Here is a 15,088-nt window from a genome sequence, read left to right as displayed (position 1 = left end):
ATTAAAAATAGAGCTTCCCTATGACCCTGCAATTGCACGACTGGTTATTTACCTCAAAGATACAGATATAGTAAAAAAGAAGGGCCATCTGTACCCCAATGTTTATAGCAGCAATGGCCACAGTTGCCAAACTGTGGAAAGAACCAAGATGCCCTTCAACGGATGAATGGATAAGGAAGATGTGGTCCATATACACTATGGAGTATTATGCCTCCATCAGAAAGGATGAATACCCAACATTTGTAGCAACATGGACAGGGCTGGAAGAGATTATGCTGAGTAAAATAAGTCAAGCAGAGAGACTCAATTATTTTATGGTTTCATTTATTTGTGGAGCATAACAAATAGCATGGAGGACAAAGGGAGTTAGAGAGGAGAAGGGAGTTGGGGGAAATTGGAAGGGGAGGTTAACCATGAGAGACTATGGACTCTGAAAAACAATCTGAGGATTTTGAAGGGGCGGGGGGTGGGAGGTTGGGGGAACCAGGTGGTGGGTATTAGAGAGGGCATGGATTGCATGGAGCACTGGGTGTGGTGCAAAAACAATGAATACTGTTATGCTGAAAGTAAATTTAAAAAAATAAAAAAAATTAAAATAGTAAAAAAAAGGGACATTCCTTAGTTTGTTATATTCAGTGATTAAATGAGGACTATAATTGTAACCCCCCAAAAAAAACAAAACAAAAAAAACCAACAAAAAAATCAGTATCCTGTTCTTAATAATTTATATAACAGTATTTTATATGATGGAAAATCAACAAATGTGCAGAAGACTTAAATAACACTACCAGCCAATATGGACCGACACCCTGGGGGATACTTCACCAGCAGCAGTACACATAGAACATTTTTGGGGGTAGGCTATACATTTTAGGCCAAAATAAGACACAGTTAATTTAAAAGGATTGAAATCATATAATTTTGTCCTCAGGCCACAATATGATTAAATTAAAAATCAACAACAGAAAAAATTTAGGAAATCCCTAAATTGGAAATTAACACATTTCAAATAATCCATGATCAAAAAAGAAATCACATGGAAATCAGAAAATATTTTAAAGTGAATAAACCAAAGCATGGCACATCATAATTTGTGGGATGAAACCAAAGCATTGGTTAAAGAAAAACTTAAAGTTTTAAACACCTACATTGGAAGTGAAGAAAGATCTCAAATCAATAACCTAGCATTTTGCCTTAAGAAACTAGGAAAAGAAGAAAAAGCTAAATGGAAAACAAGCAGAATAATGTAAACAATAAAGATTGAAGTGAAAAATCAATGAAATGGAAAACAGAAGAGCATTAGAGAGTATTAATAAAGGCAAAAGTTGAAAAGCTAACAAAGTTGACCGCTGGTGTGACACCTGCCCCCCAACTCAAGATGATATCAGAATCAGGAATGAAAAGAGGGAAGTTTTGTGCTAACCCTGAAGAATTTAAAGGGCTTGGAAAGGAATATTATGGAGAGTTTGATCAAATTGAATTTGATCAAATTGTCAACAAATTGGACAGCTTAGCAGACCACATCCAGCAACATACATAAAGGATTTACATCATGAACAAGTACCATTTGTCCTAGGAAAGCAAAGTTGATTTTATACCTGAAGATTAATGTGACACACCATCTAAATATATATATAAAAAAACTTTTAAAAAAGACATAAGAGGAAATGTTCATGACCTTAGGATAGGCAGATGATTCTTAAATATGAAACCAAAATTGAGATCCATAAAATAAAATTTCATAAAGTGGACTTCATCTAAATAAATCTTTTGCACCTCAAAAGACACCAAGAAAATGGGAAAATGGGTCACAAACCTTTTTGTGATGAAAATATTTCAAATCATAGCAGATAAAAGGTCTGTGTTCATTACATATAAAGAGCTCTTACAGTTCAGTGCAATTGGCCTTTGAATATCATGGGTTTAAACTGCACTGGTCCAGTTATACATGGATTTTTTATAGTATTGTACATATATTTTGTTTTATGGTTTTCTTAGGATTTTCTTTTCTCTGGCTTACCTTATCATAAGAATACTATTATACAAAATATATGTTAATCAGCTGTTTATGTTATCAGTAAGTCTTCTGGCCAACAGTAGACTAAATTAAGTCTTTAAGGAGGGGAGTCAAAATTTATACATAGCTTTTTAACTCTAAGTGGGGGTTGGTATCCCTAACCCCTATGTTGTTCAAGGGTCAACTGCACTGAGATAACAACCTAATATAAGAAAGTTATAGAAAGTTATAGAAACTTCTATAAGAAGTTATAGAAATCGTGTATAAGCACATGAAAAGATATTCACTATCATTACTCCTTTAGGAAATTCAAATTAAAACCAATATGAGATACCACTGGAAAGACTATAATAAAAAAAAAGCAGACTATAGCAGATATTGGCAAGGATTTAGAAAACCTGGAACACTCATACATTGCTGATGCTGACACTTTGGAAATAATTTGACAGTTTCTTAAAAAGTTAAACATAAATTTACCATACAACCCAGTAATTCCTCCTAAGTATCTACCCAAGAGAAATGAAAACATATGTTTTCCTAAAGACTTTTATTATGAATGTTTGTAGTAGCTTTATGTATAATAGCTCCAAAGTGGAAAGTGCCCATCAAGTAATGAATGGATAAACAAAATGTGGTATATTCATATAATGGAATACTACTCAGCAGTAAAACAAACAGCTGATACATTCTGTAACACAAGTGAATTTGTAAAACATGCAAAATGAAAGAAGCCAGAGGCAACAAACAGTATATATTGTATGATTCCCAGTATATGAATTATATATTTTATATGAAATGTCCAGTAAAGGGTAATCTGTGGAGGCAGAAAGCAGTTCAGAGGTTGTCTGCAGTAGAGGCTGACTGAAGATGGGCCTGAGGGATCTTTTCGGGTGATGGAAATGTTCTAACACTGGATTGTGGGGATGGTTGCACAATGTTATAAATCCATTATGATTTGTTGAAGTACTTAAAATGGGGAGTTTATGGTATCTAAGTTATACTTCAATAAAACTAAAACTGTTAAGAAAATATTCTAGGTAAAACCAGCCAACCAACAAACAAAGCAAGCAAACCAAATGCAAAAGTACATGTATCAAAAACTAAAAAAACAAACAAAACAAAACAAAAAACAACAGCCTTGCCTTGAACTTTTTGGTTAATGTTGAAATAGTGTCCCAGAAACAAGGCAGAGTAAGGATTAACACAAGTACCCTGCCCTATGACAATGGTAGGTGCATCATATACTGTCTATTCTTAAAAAGATATAAGCTTCTTTAGGTACTTGTTTCTTTTATTTATTTGCCATCGCCTCTCCCCCCCAAAATCCCTAGTCAGAGCTTAGTTGCTGTTGACTGATGTCTCTGAAAGAGCTTGTTGTCCCCTCCTAGTCAGGGGAGAACTGCATCTAATCCTTTCTCAACCTAAATTCCTTGTGGGAGGAGAGGGAGGGCACAGAGCCATGAACTGATCAGGACTGAATTTCATATTTGGGCCAGCAAAGATGATTCTGGTCTGTAACTACACTTGTCACACATTCTTACTCTGAAAGAGTTCTTAGAGGTCACCTGGCTGAGCTCACTTCTTTGCAGCTGGTGACCACCTGTCTTAGTGACTCTAACACTTTGGATTCAAAATAGTAAAAATATGTGCTCTTACTTCTCTGGCTCAAGACAGATTTTAAAGATTTAAAGGGCCCTGGTTTCTTTGGGTAAGTATTTCTCCCTGTAAATATAAAGGATTCTTATCATTACCAAAACATTCTGAAAACAATGCCGTTCCTGGCATTTGACCCTATTTCATATCTGTATACAAAATAACTATGCACTGAAGCCTTACTATCTTACATTTTCAAGGTTCCAGAAAGCAAGAAAGTGGTAAATAAAGGGGCTATTACAAATGGAATTTCTCTGCAGCCTCACAATTAGTCTTCTGAGAACCTCATAAGCAAAAATGCTAAGTGAAAGAAACCTATAAAACCTGCATTGTTCCCACTTTTCTGTTCCCTGTTTTCTTAGAGTCCTCAGGCTTAGAGACCCCAGGGTACTGGCAGGTGCAGTTTTCCATGGAAACTAACCCTAAAAGAATGAAAACCAAAGAGAATTGTGTAAAGTGCCCTCACTCCTGTGTAATTTCCTGGCCAACAGTATTTGAGGTCAACCTGGCTTATTTCATAAAGTTAGAGGCCTTGCTGTCAGGATTTCCCCAGGCAAGGAGGGTTTGCTCAGCTCCATTGGTTGGAAGTCACAGATTAGTGTTATTTCTCTGCTTCTAGAGGAACAGCCTTCACTACTGGGTCTGACTTTCAAATACCTCTTATTCTAGCCTCATTCTAGGTTGTTTTTTATTTTTTCACACTTAGGTTGCCTTTATTTACTTTGTTCATTATAAAATAAATTGGAGTATTTTTAAAGAACCACATGAGAAGAATTTTATATGTATATATATAAATTCAGACAGTACAAAAAGTCAAAAAGTAAAAGGGGCGCCTGGGTGGCTCAGTGGGTTAAAGCCTTGCCTTTGGCTCAGGTCATGATCTCAGGGTCCTGGGATAGAGCCCTGCATCAGGCTCTCTGCTCAGCAGGGAGCCTTTGTCCTCCTCTCTCTCTCTGCCCACTTGTGATCTCTGTCAAATAAATAAATAAAATCTTAAAAAAAAAAAAAGTCAAAAAGTAAAAATCTCTATGAGAACTTCTTCCCAGAAGGAAAATGGGTGTAAGTTGTAGGAATGAGTGTGATTCTTCCAACACTGGCCAGAGGAACACTTTTTTAAGAAAATATTTTACTTATTATTAGAGAAAGAGAGTACGAAAGCAAAGCAGAGGGAGCAGCAAGCTGAGGAGGAAGCAGGCTCCCTGCTTGATGTGGGACTTGATCCTAGGACCTTGGGATCATGATACCAGCTGAAGGCAGATGCTTAACTGACTGAGCCACCCAGGTGCCCCAGGAGGAACACTTTCATTAGTATCTGCCACAGTGGAGAAATAGGTCTCAATTCTGGAAAATCTCTGGGCTTGAAATCAATTTGGGAACTCTCTACACCTTGTCTGTAATTTAATTTAAAAAATGTAGCTTAGAAGACTTTCTTCATCAATTCAGAGATCTAGCTCATGCAGTAGATCAGTGGTTCTTAAACTTGAGAGTGTATTAAAATCACCTGGAGGACTTGGTACACTCCAGCTGACCAGGCACCCCCCTCAGAGTTCTTGATTTCATAGGTCTGGGTTGGGCCTCTGAGAATTTGCATTTGTTACCAGCTCTCAGATGCTGCCAGTTGTGCACCATTCTTTATTAGTGCTGTGACTGGATGTTCTGAGCAGATGTGGAGATTCATTTCAGCAAAGCAGTACACCACTTTGGTGTATGAACTTATCATACTATTTTAACCAACCCCATATCATTAAACATTGTGAAGTTCTTTTTATTATCTCATTGTAATCTTATAATGCAATAATATGGATACTTAACCATTTTTAAGTGTTCACACTATGAATTACCTTATTTTATCTTCACAGCAATCCTGACTTGAAGGTATTGTCATTATGCCCATTCTGCAGACGAGAAGACTGAGTCTCAACAATTATATATAATGCAACTAAGGTTCATACAACAAATAAACAATAATACATATACAACAAATAAATTAAGGCAGATTTACCTGATTCCAGGGCCCATGTTCTTTTCAGAGTCCCTGCCTACAAGGAATTTTTAGGTTAGTGGGAGAATTAGGGATGAGGCACACAAAACTAAGAATAATAGAACGTGATAAATGCCATAAGAAATGCAGAGAAGTTGGTTTAATCAAAGAAGGGATCAGGGTGTACATTCTTCTGGGCCCCCATTCTTAGAAGTTCTGGCCCTTGGTTATATGCTCTACTATCACTATTTTGAAATTCATAATTTTTAAAAAAGATTTTATATATTTATTTGACAATGATCACAAGTAGGCAGAGAGGCAGGCAGAAAGAGGGGGAAGCAGGCTCCCTGCTGAGCAGAGAGCCCGATTTGGGTCTGAAGCCCAGAACCTTGGGGTCATGACCTGAGCCGAAGACAGAGGCTTTAACCCACTGAGCCACCCAGGTGACCCTGAAATTCATAATTTTTTAACAAAGGCCCCATATTTTCATTTTACACTGGGCCATACAAATTATATAGCTACTTTTGAAATGGTAGGTTTACTCTTCAAAAGTTTTAACAGTGCCTTTAAGAATCACTAAAACTATATCTGCACAAAGTTCACTCTCCTTTGTTTACCTTCTTGGGAACAGGGAGCATTTTGAATTGATTTGTGCAGCTTTTTATTCTATACTGCTTTGTTTCTGATCTTCCAGTAGAAACCCAACTGAGATATTTTTTTCTATCTTGAATACATTCAGAGAGGCAGAAGAAACATTTGTCAAGGAAAAACATCACCAGGACACTAAATCTGAAGGGAGAGAACAGCTTTCCAAAACCAGCCATAAATGACTTTTTGGGGAGGAGTAAGGGAAGGAAGAATCATCTGTTACTTCCCATCTCCTGGACCACATTGATTTATTAGTTTACTGTTAACTATAGTTTGTAGCCTCCGAAATTTTCTCTTCTTGTGTAAAGCTAAGACGAGATTCTGAAATTTTGCTACATTAGCTAATTTCATATATTTTCCAGGGAGAAAAACTTATTTCCACATCCGTACACTGGGAAAATTCCATTATGAGCACAGTGCACATCAACTATGCCCCACGGGAGTTCTGCCTTGTGTATTTCATATTTCACGCCATAAACAATGTTATCCGATTTTATAATTAACATTAAATTTTTATAGGAAAAAGTACCTTGTTATACTTGTTGTTAACCTTTCGATGTATTTAAAGCTCATTTCATAAGGAGCCATATGCTTCTTCATCACCATCCTAAGTGGGCTCTGTTGCTAAGTGTTATGGGATCTTGTAATGAAAGATATATACACAGTGTGTTTGCCCAGTACCAGGGGCAGAATTAAGGGAGCAGTGGGAGCCTTAATTCTTGAATTTCTTGACTTCTGTGGATTTCATTTGCAATTTCAGCATTCCAGTGATATTTCCTTTCTCACACCCATTCTTTTTTTCATTCTTCCTCAATATCCTTGCCTTCTCTCCAACCCAGATAATTACTTAAACATTCATACTTACTTTCCTACCACATCTGAATTATATGATTAGTTATATGATTCTACTTATTTATTTGTTTTTGAGAGAGAGAGAGGGAGGGAATAAAAGCAGGGAGAGTAGAAGAGGGAGGAGCAGGCTTCCCGCTGAGCAGGTAGCCCAATACAGGGTTCCATCCCAAGACTCTGGGGTCATGACCTGAGCTGAAGGCATCTGCTTAACTGACTGAGCCACCCCGGTACCCGCTTAGTTATATGATTAATGAAGTAGTGCCATTTCTCATAGGATTTAATTATTGCTTAAATGTTTCTAAGTTATTGTTCAATGACACAAATCCATCTAGGACAAGACATGTAGTAAGTAAGCAATGCTGACCTTAACAGGTATTTATATACTTTTCCAAAAATGTTGAGTGGATAGCAGCTTACATGAAAATAGGTTCTCAAGCTTGTATTTAGAGAAAAAGAGAATGGTAAAATTGGCCGTTGAAGATCTCTTACCTCAAGAGATTGGTATTGATGTACCAATTGTACATTGCTCAAGAATATGGGTGCATGTATGTTTAATGTGACAATAATTTTTACTAAAGCTAAAATTAAACAACAACTAAATCAGACCAAAAGCAGGTATTAAAGAAGACTCTTTATGCAGACAGCTGGACAGCCAAACCATCTGTGTTCTAACACATACCAAGCAGTGACTGAGGAATGGCTGGAGAGACTAATGTGGTCTTGTTTGCTGGTTTCTTTCTTTCTGTTTTAATGTTAAGCATCTCCAAATTAATTTATGTTAATTGATTGCTTGCTCATGAGGGTTAAGAGAAATGGTAGTCTCATTTTACAGAGTATGAAGTTTCAAAGTCCATAGCTGAAATTTGCAGGTGGTGCAAACTCATACTTCTGATGTAAATTTGAATTTCTGTGACATGCATACCCAGAGAGGTAAGACATTTTTACTGCAGTATCATCCAATTTGTACAGAAAAGAGTGGTGTTTCAGTTAGGTGGTGGTATAGCTTAAAATAGTGCTTCTCAAACTTCAGTGAGCCTCTGAATCCCCTGAGGGATCATGTAGATTGAGAAGATCTGAATTGGGACCTGAAATTCTGAATTTCCAAGTTACTGAGTCATGCTGCTGCTGTTGATTGGAACAGTATACACTGAATAGAGTGTGATGGAATGAGTATGGGGAACTGAAGAAAGAGTGGTTGGTCATGACATCTGCCTTCACCTGTGCCTTTGTGTACTAATCACTGAAAATGTCTTAATTTCAGTTCTTCACTGAAAACAACAAATAGGTGTTTAAGTTAGTTGGAACAGATATACAAGTACTTTTAATGTGAAAATATTTATGTTATTCTTTACAATGTACACATTTATATTTTTGGTTTCATATTAAAAAAACCCTCACTAATGGAACTGTTCATAGTTACTATCAAGGTTTGAGGTCTGAGTTGCAAACTTAAAAGACTGAAACTGGTAAAAACATCTCTAGTTGGTAAATCAGCTCCTGCTTAGCCATCTTCTATAACTGGTGGCTGTCAATTTTACTTTAAAATCATTCCCCCGGCATGAAATTTTATAACCTTATTTAATATAGCCTGCTCAGTCTTTAAGTTATATTTTTGATTACAAACCAGTTCTTTGTGTTTAATTTAAGATCTGCAATTTAAAAGATTTTTGTCCCTGAACTCATTTGAGTTAGAGAATATAAATCTACTACCCATTTAAAGGAATCACAGTAGGGTAGGATTTATTTCCCATAAGCCATGTGATTTCCTCTCAAAGTAGCAAGACATTTTTGCCTTGAAGATAATTTTTTTAAGTGATGCAAACTCTGTATCAAAATAATATTATGGCCTATAATCCTAAGTACTGTCATTTTTCTGTAGAATAGGAAATTTCATTGGAACTCCTCTAATAAGTAGAAGTTCATCCCCATCGTTTATTCTGTAAAACAATGACTGTTATTTTGCAGTAACAGTGTCCTTTGACTAAACTATTTAGAAGTAAAAGCACATCATGAGACTTTGATAATTCAAAGAATTACATTTTAAAAGTATTTGCACTGATTTTTTTTTTTTAAAATCTAGACTGTATTTGCTACCCACTGACATAACTTGGAAAATAATAGTACAGGTGGTAGGGGAGTTTAAAATTTCAATTAGCTAATGTGATCAGAATGAGTTCTTTTCTTCATGGGCAAAATAGACTCAGAAACCCACGGTATTTTTTTAGATGAAGCTGCTTTTGGGTATTTGGATTCTCTAGCATTCTTTTACCAGCAGGATGGAAGACAGGGCTTCTGGTGAGGTTAGGGTGAAAACTAAGGGTGCTAGGAACAGTGGGAGTTCAGGGTGAGGCCGCTGACCAGGGTGCTGAGGGGGAAAATTGTTAAATTGCAGCTATCTGTCCAATCTAGTTAGTGATGGAGATGGACAAACTTTTGCACTGACCCTGTGGTTCTTCCCATTGGGATGTCCAGTCTGGAGTCCAGTGAGTGATATAACAAGAGGTGGTTGCCTTTGCGCAGCAGTAATTTAAAGGAGAATTAGAATTTATTGTGATCAGCGCAAGACGTTTACTCTGTAGAATACTAGTTGATACTTTATTTGTTCAATTAGATTAAAAAGATGTTTAAAAATACATTTTATTTCATTTCTTTCCATGCATTTTCTTTCATGGGACTGGATGGAAGCTCAGTGAAATTTTTCCTTCGGTCCCATTCCTTTGCTCTGTATAATTGAAGAATCTCCATTGCTAATCATGATACTTTCTGGATGTATCCGTTGGGAATTGCAGTTTTCAAATACTTCTATTTTAAAGCTTCTGAAACCCAAATTTTAGGGAGTTGAACCAGATAAGAACCTTTTACTTTCTTTCTCATAACATGAAGTTTGGAAGGAGACAGCAGGCATGTAGTGAAAATTCTGGAGCCATACTAAGATTTTAGCCTTGTTCTTTCTTTTTGTTTTGTCAACTTTTCAGAATTGATAACTGCTATAGCACGAGCTGTGGTATTCACTCTCTAGGAAGGGAGAGGGGGTAAGGAGAAAAGGACACCTACCAGTTTGGATACCACTTTGGATAATTCTCCCAGCTGTGTCACACAATAAGGACTTTTTCCTTCATTTCATTACCCGCACTGTTCTTCTAGGGCCACTGGGAAATGTAGTTTGTAGCTGCCTCCAACAATGTAAGGATTTCATTAATAAGAAAGAAAAGTATTATGAATATTGGGTAGGGAACTAGTAGACTTTTGCCACAGATGTTTGGCATTTTAGTGAATCATGATGCTGTTTCATGATGTTATGACATGTATACTCTTAGAAAAGGCCATTCAAGATGGTGTTGTCCAAGGGCTCGATGAAATTTCCCTCATGTGCCCAGAGTAGCTAGACATATTAAAAAAGAAAAAGAAAAGGAAGAAATAAGGTAATGCTACAGTGTGACAGAGTGAAAGGTGAACACTGAGGTGTCGCAGTTCCAGTATGGTAGATGGAATTGTTCACTCCTTCAGTGCCCCCTTGTGCCCAATATACTGTAACAGGATAATAAAGTTAAGCACTGTAGAAAGAGACTTGTTGAAAAGCCTCCTCCATTAAGTTACATTGTAGTGATGTGTGGTTTTAGCTACTAGAAGAGCAAAAAGAAATATTTATCTTTGTGATCCTGGAACAAAAAGTTACAAATTGGGGCATATCTTTATTATGTTAAATAGTTTTCTCATCAAAATAATAAATTCTACTGGCATTTAAATTAAAGGTATTTTCCCTCTCAAATTTATGCATAGACTGATCATACGCGTGCACGCACACACACACACACACACACACAAACACACACACGTTCATTCTTCTACAGTCATCCAAGGTATGAACTTGGATTATTGTTTACAAACAAATACAATCATTTGGAATTCAGGATGGTTTTGTGAAAATAAAATAGTTGGTTTTTTTTGGTATGGAAATCAAACTAACTTTTTTTTTTTTTTTTTTTAAGATTCTATCCATTTATTTGACAGAGAGAAAGATCACAAGTAGGCAGAGAGGCAGGCAGAGAGAGGGGGGAAGCAGGCGCTCCCCGCTGAGCAGACAGCCCAATGCAGGGCTCGATCCCAGGACCCTGAGATCATGATCCGATCTGAAGGCAGAGGCTTAATCCACTGAGCCACCTGGGTGCCCCTGAAACTAACTTTTTGGAAGTGGGTATGGATCAGAGTCTTTCTGATAGACTTAATGGGAATTGAGTATGTTTTTACACTGAAACAAACCATGAAAGACTATGAACATCATTTTATTACTGTTTACCTTATAATTTACCTTATAGTTTATCTTATAGGTAAGGATGCCCCCCTTTTGGATGAAATGGATACAAGTTAGAGAATTGCATCAAGATAATAGTGTTTCATCCTTGATGGTCTGACATCAGGTGTTTACATTTGGCTTATCCATTCCACCTAAGGAAAACAGCAGTGAATCTCTAACATGGTCTGCCAGGGATAAAGCAACAGTATAAATTCTGAATAATCTCTCTGTCCTCTACTTTTATGCAAACTCAATTTAAGCAATTCAAGATGCAGGAGTGTTTGTTTGTTGTTGATTTTCAGTAACTGTCAGGCAAGCATGGGGACATGTGTTGCAGAATTTTCCAGCAGCACTGGCATCTGATAATTGATAAAAGTGGGTAATAAAACTAAAGCTTTATTATGGGTATGCACCCACTTTGTTATGGTTAGGCACCCACTGAGCATTGAGTTGGTCTTCCTGATTTGGATTTTCGAATTGCCCCTAGGCAGATTCCACTAGAAGCAGCATTTAGAGCTGTAACCATCAACAGTGACCAACTGGCACAATTCTCTCTTTATACTGAGGAAGAAGCTGAGGTTACAGAAGAGAAAGAAATCTAATCTCATGGTTCAGATAGGAGCTTGAACCAAGGTTTCAACTAGAGTTCATGTTAACTCCAGACTACTTTTACCATTTACAGAGGCTGTTAGGAGTAACTGCTTCTGTATGTGTGTGACTACTCTGAAATAGGACTGGGACTAGATCTTAGGATTTCTGACTCTTCATCTAGTGCTTTTTCCTGCCTGCTACATGGTTACATCACTCCATCTTCCTTCTCTAATGCGAAGACTTGACCCATTCCAAACCTTTTTTGGAAGAAAATGGGTCAATGTGTAAGAATGCCTTTGGGCTTAACAATCTCATTAGGAAAAGTAAAATTTTTATTCCACTTGAAATAAACTGCTGACAACTTAAAGTACAGTGGAAAAGAAATTCACCATAGGTAAAGAGGATGGGGAACCTTTGGAATTTCTTTTCAATAAAATATCCTGCAAGCAGAAGAAAAACTCCTGAAACTCTGGTTTTATTAAGGTCCATTAACTTGTGTACTTGAAACAAGAGTATGAAGCTTTTAAAATATGCCCTTTCAAAAACTTTGACAAGTTATGTAGGTAGTTACAAGTACTTAAGACGAAAACGAACACTTTCCCTTGGCAAATGTATTTCAGGAACATTGAGAAACCATAACAAGAACGTTGAGGGTAATAGAACCTCACCTAGTAATTTTCTGGGATGAGAAGACAAGGCAAAATGGCCCAGGGCTGAAAGGAAAAAGAGAAAGAAGGATAACTCATTGCTAAATAATGTATATAAAGTTCTGTCCTGAAAATCTTATTTTGGGTAAGAACTTTTAACTTTGCTGACAATCTGATCACATTTGATTCATGTCTAAATAAATAGTCTTTGTGTTTCTGGTCAATAAAAACCTGAATACAAGTGAACTATCTTTGCTTATTCTATACTGATATAATTAGGTGGACAATGGGAAAGTCCCATCAATGTCTCACTTTACAGTTAACCTAATATTGCTTTCAGCTGGATTGTGGAGGGGATTCTTGGCATTTCTGCTTGAGAGTCTATTCATTTAGCTTATTAGGGACATTTTTCTTGCTTAAATTCATCCTCAAGTGGCCATTATATCTTGGTCCCAAAGGTAGTGAACGGGTGAGAATAGAATTCTTAATGTCCGTTTCCTCTGTTCCCTGTGTCTTTGCTTCTCCAAGTGCTGTCTGCAAACTGGTCACATCAACATAACCTGGGAGCTTGCTTGAAATGCAGATCTCAGGCCCTCATGCCTGCCTGTTGAATTAGAACCAACATTTTTAGGACATCCTTGGGTGAATTGTAAGCACATTAAAGTTTGAGAAGCTGCTATGATCTACATAAATAACACTTCCTCACGTTGAAGTGTTGATTACGAAGTTAATAAAGTGTAAACGTACTTCACATGCTTTAAGTGCCTACTCTGGGAAAAACTGGGGAATAAAATGAGTGAGATGATCTGTTTGTATATAGCTTTCTATGCCTCAGCTTGATGTTTCTCCCATACTTTATGGCAACAACTCTTCTGCTGAACCAATTTGGCTTTTGAATGGTTAACTGACTTACACCTTTCATAAATCTGTATTAAACACTCTATGTACCAAGCAAATAAAAAGATGATGAAGACATCCCTCTCTTCTTGAGCAATTCAGACTGTGGCCAGGGAAGCAAAATTAGTGTTTCAATGAGCCCTAATTCAGACATTCTTAATTTCAAGTGGGTCACAGACTCTGGTGATAGCATGATGAAAGCTAAGGAACTTTCTCAGGAAATGTCCACAGTTTGGGATGTTAAAGTAACCAGATTATGTCCAAGATGGGGCTGCCTATGCTAGGCTTTATGTTATAAAATCAAAACTTAAGTTTTCATGCTCAGCTCTCCTAGAAGAAGACGACGTTAGATCAACCAATCTGTAGTTTCCTGCTTTGCCCAAGTTACCTGAGCTGGTTCCAAGATGTCTCTTCGTTCCATATAAGGAAATCAGCTTTCCTTTAACCAATCAGAAAATGCCCAGTATAACTTCCTTGATCCTGCTCACTTTGGTTTATAAAAATCTCTCATCTTGAACAACTCTTTGGATCTTCTTTCTGTTTGCTAGTTTAGATGTTGCCTGATTTATGAGTCACTGAATAAAAGCCTGCTAGATCAGTAAAATCTTTATGGAATATCTGTCGATATGGGGAATTCATGGTACCACTGGAGCCCATTTTAGACCTCTTCAGATACTTCTAATCTGGTTCACTTTGGCCAGTGTCTAGGATTCATGAATCTTAGAAATATCCCAAACTATGAAATCGTATATAAAATTCTGCTTACATGCATTTTTTTTTTTTTTTTGTGAAGAGAAACTGTAATATTAATCTGGTTGCCAAAGAAGTCAATTTCCCAAAAAGCAGGTTTAATAGATAATAATTATTTAGAAGGTTTACTTAGACCTTTACTACTTAGAAAACACTTCACCTGTGTTATCCTTAGCAGCAAAACAGGATGGGTAAATAAGAGATTCAGGGGTGGGATCTAAAGAAAATATAAGTGAATTAGTCTAGTTTCACACTCAATTTCTCTTCCCTACTGAGCTGGTGAACACTTGAGGGACCTTCTTCAAACCCCATGTCCACATATTCATAGGTGTTTCTGGAGGGATGTTCTGATTCCCAAATTTTAGTCCTCTGTGGGCATCACCAATCAATACCTATGTCCCAGGAGGCCAATTGTGTCCTTAAACAGGAAGCATTTGCCCAAGTTCCCTATAGTGGGCTGGCAGAGGGGATTTGCTTTGAAGGATCTTCATGACCATTAGGAAGAGAAAAGAAGGAAAAGGAGAGAGGAAGTTAGCTTAGAAGGAAGGAGTAAAGGAAGGACATGCAATGTCATGACAGTGTCTTTCATGGATAGTATTAAGGCAATAAAGTTGAAAAAAAAAGTGTGTAAAATGCAACTAAGATGTGGGCAGTTTTTTGACCAGGGTTAATTAAAAATGATGTTAAATTTAATATAATAAATTTATTTAAATAGAGAGCCTTAGATTGCCCAGAGTTATGCAGTTAGTAGAGCTTCA

The sequence above is a fragment of the Mustela nigripes genome, chromosome 7 (assembly GCF_022355385.1).
Source record: "Mustela nigripes isolate SB6536 chromosome 7, MUSNIG.SB6536, whole genome shotgun sequence".
Lineage (NCBI taxonomy): Eukaryota > Metazoa > Chordata > Mammalia > Carnivora > Mustelidae > Mustela > Mustela nigripes.
This window is presented reverse-complemented; position numbering follows the sequence as displayed.